The sequence below is a fragment of the Lolium rigidum genome, chromosome 6 (genome assembly GCF_022539505.1).
Source record: "Lolium rigidum isolate FL_2022 chromosome 6, APGP_CSIRO_Lrig_0.1, whole genome shotgun sequence".
NCBI lineage: Eukaryota > Viridiplantae > Streptophyta > Magnoliopsida > Poales > Poaceae > Lolium > Lolium rigidum.
The window spans coordinates 3,122,392-3,132,442 of record NC_061513.1 but is presented as its reverse complement, the minus strand read 5'-3'; positions in this window follow the sequence as shown (position 1 = coordinate 3,132,442).

The window sequence follows — 10,051 nt, the reverse complement described above, 5'->3', positions numbered from 1 at the left end:
TGTGGGATTGTTATCACCATATTTTAGACAAATCCGAGAGGTGGGCCGGGCTTGGAAGATTACATGTGGAGGAATCTGAAGCGGCCCGACACGAAGGGTTTTGGGCTGAATTGCCCGTGTATCTTTATTTAGTAGTTTACCCTTTTAGATAAGAGTTAGAGTTTGTATCGTGCACGAGGGGATGTGCCCTCCTTAGAAAGTCCCCTGGACTATAAATATGTACCTAGGGTTTATGGAATAAACAACAACTCACGTTCACCCCAAAAACAAACCAATCTCGGCGCATCGCCAACTCCTTCGTCTCGAGGGTTTCTATCGGGTAGCGACATGCTTGCCTAGATCGCATCTTGCGATCTAGGCAAGACTAAGCCCACGTTGTTCATGCGTTGCTCGTCTTGAAGCGCTTTTGATGGCGAGCAACGTAGTTATCATTAGATGTGTTAGGGTTAGCATTGTTCTTCGTTTAAGCATGCTTACGTAGTGCAACCCTTGCATATCTAGCCGCCCTCACGCCTATCTCGGGTGTGGGGCGGCACCCCGCTTGATCTTTATTTAGTAGATCTGATCCGTTACGATTGCTCCTTGTTCTACAAGGATTAGTTTAATATCTGCAATAGTTTGGCCTTACGATGGGGGGGAGGATCCAGTGGCACGTAGGGTGGCGTTCGCAAGTCCTAAACGGGATGTTCCTAGAATCAACTTCATGTTGGTTTTCTGGCCTTGTTTAGGATCGGCTTACGAGCACCGTGCGTGGCCGCAAGGCCCAACCTGGAGTAGGATGATCCGGTTATGCGGTGAAAACCCTAAATCGTCGTAGATCTCATTAGCTTCATCTTGATCAAGCAGGACCGCCAAGTATTCGTGCACCCCGCACGGATCATGGGTGGATCGGCTCTTTGAGCCGATTCACAGGATAACCTGAGAGCCGATCGAGGCTCGTATTTAATGTTTACATGTATGCCCTGCAGGAAACTAAGCGAGGCACCCTCATCACCTTCCTGACCAGGTATAGGTCAGGTGGCACGCCCTTGCACTTCGCAACGCCGCGTGTGACCGGAAGAGCATTGCGGGCCGTCGCTCGGAGGGGTCTCAGCCAGCCGCAGCTCTAGGCTCCCCCCGGCTCTACAGTGTTGACAAGGCCGCTGCCCGCCGGTGGGTTTTGGCAGTCAACACATTCTGGCACGCCCGGTGGGACTTCGGCTGATGCGCAAAACAAACAAGCAGAGGAAAGCCGATGGCGAGACTTCGGCTGATGCGAACGCATTACTCGTCCTCCCGACGGAGCCTAGTACCCCAGATTTACACATTCTGGCACGCCCGGTGGGACAATCGTCTACATCAACCACATCGCCATCTACATCTGAGATGGCGGACGGCACGCCAGTCACCTACGAGGATCTGCCTGACGACCTCAAGAAGCAATACAACGAGATCAAGGCTACCCTCGAAGCCGACCTCATCGGCTCTTTTCGCAGAACCCGTTACGGTGGCATCGGATGGAAGGGGTTCTCACCGGAAGGTGCACTCGATGGGATAGACCTCTCTTCCCCGTCGGAGGAACGCACCGAGGGTCGCGCGGCGGGAGATCAACTACCCGGTGGCTCACTCGCTACACCGCCACTCCGAGAACTTGGTCAACGTGCTCGGAGCGTGTCGCTCGCGCGTGATCCGAGAGATCATGAGCCACCGGCACTCGCCGTCGGGACCAGCTCTCGGGACTCATCAAGGAGAGTTGCCTTTCCGGTCCCGTCCACCGCTGCCGTTTGCGTTGGCAGCACCAGGCTGAAGTGCCGACTACACCGGCATTCCTCGTCTACGAATTGGTGGCGACCCTAGTGACTACCGAGTTCTTAATGGAGGCGCCTAAGGAGATCCCTCATGGATACGCGTGCATGTATGTGCCGGATTGTGGTGACTCGGGCACTCACAAACCAGGCCACAACATCGGGGACTCCGGCGAAGACGGGAGGAACGTCGGCGACAGAGCGGACGTGGCTAACTAAATACGCCACACCGACGAAACTCCCGAGCCCGGCTCCGCAGCTCGGCTCGTAGCTGGAAAAGCAAACATGGCAGGCCAAGTACGCCACCCCGGCAAATCTTCGCAGTGCAACTCCTACGGCCAGCACGGCGGATCGGATCGATACCATGCGAGAGACCGGTTCGGCATGATGCCGAAGAGAAGGGCGAGTCGGCTATTCCAAGCCGTACCACGACGATTACGAGATGATCCCGCTGCCACCTAAATATCGGCTCCCCGACTTCTCCAAATTCGGTGGATCGGATGGCTCCAGCTCCATCGAGCACGTCGGCCGATATTTGGCTCAACTAGGACCGGCTTCGGTGTCGGATCAGCTACGCGTGAGGCTCTTTTCACGGTCCCTCACGGGATCGGCTTTTGGATGGTACACCTCTCGCCGGCGAATTCCATCCAGTCTTGGAAGCAATTGGAAGAACAGTTCCATATGCAATACCATTCGAAGCTTCCGAGTCCGGCATTGCCGATCTAGCACAACTACGTCGAAGCGCGGGGAGACGGTGACGAGAATACATCCAGCGCTTCAGGAATCTTAGGAACCGATGTTATTCGGTTCGTTTAACCGAAAAGGAAGCGATCGAGTTGGCAGTAGCAGGCCTTGCAACACAGCTCAAGGACATGGCCTCCCAAGCAGATTATCCCTCGCTGGCGCACATGGTTCAGAAACTATCGGCATATGAACAGCGCCACCCCGACCTGTACCAAGACAAGTTCAAACGTGCGTAGTTATGGTCGATACGGAAGAGGATGAGGTGCCTGCGGGGGCCAAGAGATAGCGGTGGCTGAGTGGACTCGGGGGGAACCCCGTGGCCTGCAAATGGGTAAAGCCACCAGGGCCGCCCGGGGATTTGATTTTGACGTAACCAAGACCGAACAAATCTTCGACCTCCTGCTCAAGGAGAAACGAGTTGACGATTCTCGAAGGTCTCAAGTTCCCCACGGCGAAAGAGCTAAACGGAAAGCCGTACTCGCAAATTCCACAACTCGCTTTCCCATGCCACCAACGACGCCGGGTGTGGCGTCGGCACATCCAAGCGGCGATAGAGAAGGGGCGGCTAATTTTCAACCGAGTACGCCATGAAGGTCGACACCCAACCCTTCCCCGCCGTTAACATGGTGGAAATCACCTACCCCGAAGGTTGCCGGCCAGGTCCCTCGTTCGAGCATCAACATGGTAGGACACCGGAAACCACTCGGCAAAGATGGAGATGAGGGCAGCTGCTCTCACGGCAAGGATACGAAGAGGCCGCGCCACGCGATCGGCTCCGTCATGATGGCAAGCGCTATGTCACGGAGGGAGAGGTGAAGAATATAAGATATCGGCGACCCCTCTCGATCACCTCCTCAACAAATATGTTAGTCAGCATGACCAACGCCGGCGACCCAATTACGATGATAGAGAAGATCGTTTGGCTAGAGAAGCCGAAGATATCGTCGGCGGGATCGCGATGAGGAGGAGCACGAGCGCTATGCCACGGAAGCATCAAGGGAGCAAGACGACAACGCCGGGCATTGGGACCGCCCCTTCTTCGGTACACTGCTGGGATTCAGGAATGAGCCGATTGCCCACAATCGGCAATTGCCCGAATGCAATCGAGAAAAGAAGGAGGCAGCCAACGTGTCCGTGTTCGAGCGCCTAGGGCCTCTCCCGCCACAAAGCAAACGCGCCGAGTCACCTCGTTGGGCAGATCTTGAGGATTCGAGAAGACGAGGTAGAAGTGGAAGAAGATAGGTACCACCGGCCAAGGTGGTGCCCCGACGGACTCAGCCGTTCCCAAAGCGCGGGGTTCAGCGATTGCGCGGCCTGGAGGAAGCCGAAAGGTTATACCTGCATACGCTGAGGAAGGCACGACCTGATCTGGCTGCAAAGGTTCAGCGAACCCTGGATGAAGAGGGTCGTCCACGGAAAATGGAGTGGTGCCCTAAACAGAGGAAAGCCGATGATGAGACATCGGCTGGCACAAACATGGTACTCGTCTTGCCGACAGAGCGTAGCACTCCACGACTCTACGGAGCACTCAAGGTGGACGACAGCAAGCGCATCAAGTCAGAGGTTGGGTTGGTTTTATCCAGCCTGACCAAGTAGCAAGATCAAACCAATGAGCAAACCAGGAGAGGCTGATCCTTGTGATCGGCCCCAAAAATTTTTTACGAAGGGAACTTACAAAACCTTCAACGAGCACGCAGCGTGGAGGCCGATTCCAGCAATCGGCCAAAATTATCCTCACCCACCATTCTGCCTGGGTTCAACATGTTATCCGACACGAGCCGATACCATCAATTCTCTTGACAGAATCGGCTCGGGGGGGCACCCAGGTAGATAAAATACGAGAATATGCAACGGAAGCCTCTCATCTTCTGTTGATGGGTATTGGAATATGGGGGCCGATGCACAAATCGGCCGTAAAAAAAAAAAAAAAAAGAATGAAAATTCGAAGATTTTCAAGCACAGCCGATGCAGCAGACATCGACTTCAGAATCAAGAAACAGCCGATGCGTAGCCATCGACTCTAGTTGTGCGATGATTATCAAGCCTCCACCAAATCCAGGATTTTCAATCTGTGGGGCTAGTGCAGCTGAAACGGAAGATTATCGGCTGTCGGAGGAAGAAAGAGGATCGGCTGTGGCACATTCTTTCTGACATTCTCGCCTCGAGTAAGAGCTCGGGGGGCAGCACACCTGGAAGGCTTTCGGCTTAGAGAAGCCGATTTATGCTCAAATCGGCTGACGCTGCATAGGGAACTTCCCTACACACGATCAAGCCCAGGTCTACGCAGTTCATGCGCGTATCCTCGTCTCTGTTTTGCATTGGCTGAGACTCGGGGGGCAACAGGCCTGGTAGATTGCTCTATTGAAGGACCGATGCGTTGTTATCGGCTCATTACACATTGGCAAAGAGGACAAATCGGCAAGGTCAGAAGGAGAGGCAAATCGGCTCAATCAAACTCAGAAGAAATCGGCAAACTCGAATTGGGGAACAATTCTTCATTGATAGGCGCGAGATTTCTTACACAAAGAGCTATTTGCCCTCAAAAGGAAATACTAGGGGATACATTGCCCCATCTGCTACTACTGACCCTATGCTAGGGGACCTATCTACGGGCCGTCACTGCCCTCGTCGTCATCCTCAGAGCTCTCATCGGCACTGCTGCCGATGGGCTCCTCGTCCGCCGCTCCCGTAGCCCTCCACGGGGGCTTCGTCCCCGTCTTCATCATCGCTGCTGTCGTCATCCCACCACATGCGAAGGCGCTTTGCCGGTGGGTAGCCCTCGAGGAGTCGTCGTCATCGTCCTCCTCCTCCTCTTCTTCCTCCACCACCCCTCGGAGGAGGTGAAGTCGTCCCAGGAGAAGCGATCGTCGTCGCTCTCCTCCTCCGATTCCCCGCCGGCGAGGAAACGGAGGTCGCTCTCCCCGTCCGTCGAGGACCGGGTCGTCCTCGGACCAGATGGAGAAGTCATGGTCTGACTCCTCCCCGGCCTCAATGGCGCGGCGAATGTTGGCCGCATGGGCCTCTTGTGGGCTCGGTGCTGGCATCGGTTCGGGGGAAGAGGATTCAAAGGAAAGTCCCGACGAGGCAGAGGAGGAAGAAGACATGGTGCGCAGAAGGGTTTTTTTTGGGGGTGCCGATGGTTGGAACAGAGGAAGGAGATGAAGAAAGCTAAATCAATCGGCACAGTTAAATAACGAGAAGCCTGGTAAGGATTTAATGTATAAGTTCCCGAGGAGGTGACGCCAGGGCTATCGAATTTTGCAGAGAAGCTGAGAAGACAGGGCATAATGATGACGGATATTGCAGCAGCTCTGCTCTGCCACGACATGACCCTTCGAAGGAAAAGCATAATGATTTTGGAAATGTTATTTCCAAAACCAGGGGGGCATGTGTTATCACCATATTTTAGACAAATCCAGAGGTGGGCCGGGCTTGGAAGATTACATGTGGAGGAATCCTGAAGCGGCCTGACACGAAGGGTTTTGGGCTGAATTGCCCGTGTATCTTTATTTAGTAGTTTACCCTTTTAGATAAGAGTTAGAGTTTGTATCGTGCACGAGGGGATGTGCCCTCCTTAGAAAGTCCCCTGGACTATAAATATGTACCTAGGGTTTATGGAATAAACAACAACTCACGTTCACCCCAAAAACAAACCAATCTCGGCGCATCGCCAACTCCTTCGTCTCGAGGGTTTCTATCAGGTAAGCGACATGCTGCCTAGATCGCATCTTGCGATCTAGGCAGCACAAGCCCCACGTTGTTCATGCGTTGCTCGTATCGAAGCGCTTTTGATGGCGAGCAACGTAGTTATCATTAGATGTGTTAGGGTTAGCATTGTTCTTCGTTTAAGCATGCTTACGTAGTGCAACCCTTGCATATCTAGCCGCCCTCACGCCTATCTCAGGTGTGGGGGCGGCACCCGCTTGATCTTTATTTAGTAGATCTGATCCAGTTACGATTGCTCCTTGTTCTACAAGGATTGGTTTAATATCCGCAATAGTTTGGCCTTACGATGGGGGGGAGGATCCAGTGGCACGTAGGGTGGCGTTCGCAAGTCCTAAACGGGATGTTCCTAGAATCAACTTCATGTTGGTTTTCTGGCCTTGTTTAGGATCGGCTTACGAGCACCGTGCGTGGCCGCAAGGCCCAACCCGGAGTAGGATGATCCGGTTATGCGGTGAAAACCCTAAATCGTCGTAGATCTCATTAGCTTCATCTTGATCAAGCGGGACCGCCAAGTATTCGTGCACCCCGCACGGATCATGGGGTGGATCGGCTCTTTGAGCCGATTCACGGGATAACTCGAGAGCCGATCGAGGCTCGTATTTAATGTTTACATGTATGCCCCTGCAGAAACTAAGCGAGGCACCCTCATCACCTTCCCGACCGGGTATAGGTCGGGTGGCACGCCCTGCACTTCGCAACGCCGCGTGTGACCGTGAAGAGCATTGCGGGCCGTCGCTCGGAGGGGTCTCAGCCAGCCGCAGCTCTAGGCTCCCCCCGGCTCTACAGTGTTGACAAGGCCGCTGCCCGCCGGTGGGTTTTGGCAGTCAACAGGGACCCACCTGTGTTTTTGGCCCGGCCCACTAGCCTGTTGGGCCGGCCCACTTGCTCTAGGGTGGACCCCACATACTAAATGGGCCGGCCCTTTTACAGAAAGTGGGACCCACCTGTGTTTTTGGCCCGGCCCACAAGCGTGTTGGGCCGGCCCACTTGCTATACGGTGGACCCCACATACTAAATGGGCCGGCCGTTTAACCGGAAAGTGGGACCCACCAGCGTTTTGGCCCGGCCCACTATCTAGATGGGCCGGCCCACTTGCTATATGGTGGACCCCACATACTAAATGGGCCGGCCCTTTAGCAGGGAAGTGGGACCCACCAGACTTTTTGGCCGGCCCACTATCTTGTTGGGCCGCCCACTCGCTCTATGGTGGACCCCACATGCTAAATGGGCCGCACTGTAACGAGAAAGTGGGACCCACTAGTGTTTTGGCCCGGCCCACTATCTTTTTGGGCCGGCCCACTTGCTATATGGTGGACCCCACATACTAAATGGGCTGGCCTTTTAACAGGAAAGTGGGACCCACATGCTAATTGGGCCGGCCCACTAACTTCTTGGGCCGGCCCAGTTGCTTTAATGGGGACCCCACTTTGTAAATGGGCCGGCCCGGTACCAGGAAAGTGGGTCCCACATGTCTTGTGGGCCGGCCCTTTTGCCTGTTGACCGGTCAATCGAGTGCATTCGGCCCGGCCCACATGCTTAGTGGGCCGGCCCATTAAAGTTTTGACCAGTCAACCTTAGAGGTTAGGCCCGGCCCACGTAACTAATGGACAAGCCCAACTATATAGTTGACCGGTCAAACTATGTCAGCTGGCCCGGCCCGCAAACTTATTGGGCCGGCCGCTTAAGACGTGGCGGTGCCTCGTGTGGGCCTACCATCTACCACGGGGTTTCAGCCGGTTAACGCCGTTAACCGCCGGCTAACGGCGTCGCCACGTGTCGGCTTGCATGACGTCGGCAGTCAACGGGCTCCGGAAACACTTGGGCAACGGTCCGATTTTCCGTGGCGGAAGGGCGCCCAAGCGCGACGGACCGAAAAAACGTCGTTGGACTTTGCCTGACGCAGTTTCCACAACAGAACCCATATCGTCGGGTTAGGCCCATGGGCGACGAAAAATACCCCTTAGCGGACGATTTTGAGACGTTGTCTATCAGAACTTTTCTTGTAGTGGCTGCCCGCAAGGTTTTCTTCTATTGTCGCTGTTGTCACGCTGTCATTGCCATGGTCCGTAGGGTTATATCTCCACTTCACCAGGCCGCTATGGCTACGGTATGTCTCCCTATTCCCTCGTTCTCAAGTCGACTTTCTACTGCGATTGATTTTGTCCCATTTATAGGGTTCCTGGTGACATAGGCATCCCAAATGGGCCTGCCAAAGATGGTACCCGGGGTTTAATGAAGGCCCACTACCCGAAGAATAAGAAGGTTCGAGAGCCCAAGATATATTAAGGAAAGTAGAGTTGTAATAGGAAGTGTTGTTTGTAATTTGGCGGGATGAGTTAGAAACCGTCCCGGACTCGTAACTTGTACAAAACGAAACCCTCGGCTCCACCTCTTATATAAAGGGGAGTCGAGGGACGAGGAGATCATCGAATCATTGTTCACAAACCCTAGTTTTCATAATCGTCGAGTACTTTTCGGCTGAAACCTTCGAGATCTACTTGCCCTCTACTTCTAACTAAACCCTAGCCTATAACCCGTAGGCATTGACAAGTTAATCCCTTGTCAATTGGCGCCGTCTGTGGGAATTATAGGCGTAAGGATCTGATCTCGATGGCACGTTCAAGATCTTCGACATCGTCAACCGGAAGCAACACTATGGATCGAGGTAAACAGATCGCTGCTGGTCTTGTTGATTTTGTTCCTCACCCACCCTCTCGTTTGGATGCATATGCGTATCTGGCGGAGCCTATGGAGATGACGTTCGGAAGGTTTCACTTTCGCGTCGAGAAGGAAGGATCGTATCGTGTCGAAATTCCAATTTCGTCGGGATCGTCGGCGGTCGATTCTGATTTTTCAAGCTATGCATCGTCAACCGAGTCAGAAGAAGAAACTTCGGCAACACGTTACGTCAGCACCAGAGCAAGAGATAAACTCGCCAAGATCTTCAGCGACACATCGTTCGAGTCATCTGCGGACTCATATATAAGCGATGGCTCAAGCGATGTCGACAGTTACGACTTCATCGACAAATCCATCACAGTGGGCAAGGTCTTCATCAATCTCAACAATGATGTCACCAAACCCAACATAGATCTGAGTACAAAATATCATCAGATTTATGCTATCGAAAATCAAGAGGAAACATCGGAGGCTTTCGACGATTTGGGTAATCCCTATGTCGATCCCTCAGATCTAAGGAGAGGTATGGGCACTAAATATGTCGGGCCCACACCACGTGTCAGAGTTCAACTTCCGCAAGCAGCTCGGGATAGAGCCGCAAAAGCTTTAGATGGTTCGGAGCCAATGACGACAACGGCTACGGCTCAAGAAGCTGCAAGCTTATCAATATAGGCTCGCACGCACTGCGCGGAGAAATAGAAAAACAGACAGCTGAGTTGAACGGGAGAAAGGAGGCGGCTTCGCATCCAGCGAGGAGAAGGGCAGATCTAAGTCGACAATCTAGAGTTTCGGATGATAGCCATAGGGAGGCTCGGAACGAGAGGAAGATCAAGGTTACAACACATACCCGAGCGTAAAGAGAGCACTTAGTTCAAAACCTCGACATGTCCTTTATGTCGATAGATACAAGAGGAAACATTATCCCTAAGACACCAGAAGCTGGGTACATGGCGACACAAGCTTATATCCTCGCATCTAGGCCACCCCCAGATGATCCAAGAGAAACATTATACAATATGGAGTTAGCGAGGGTTGGAGCTATGGGGACAGCGTTTGTATCAACGCCTCCCGAAGGAGCGGCAAGGCAAAATAGTCCACGACCTGCAAGCAGCAACGGC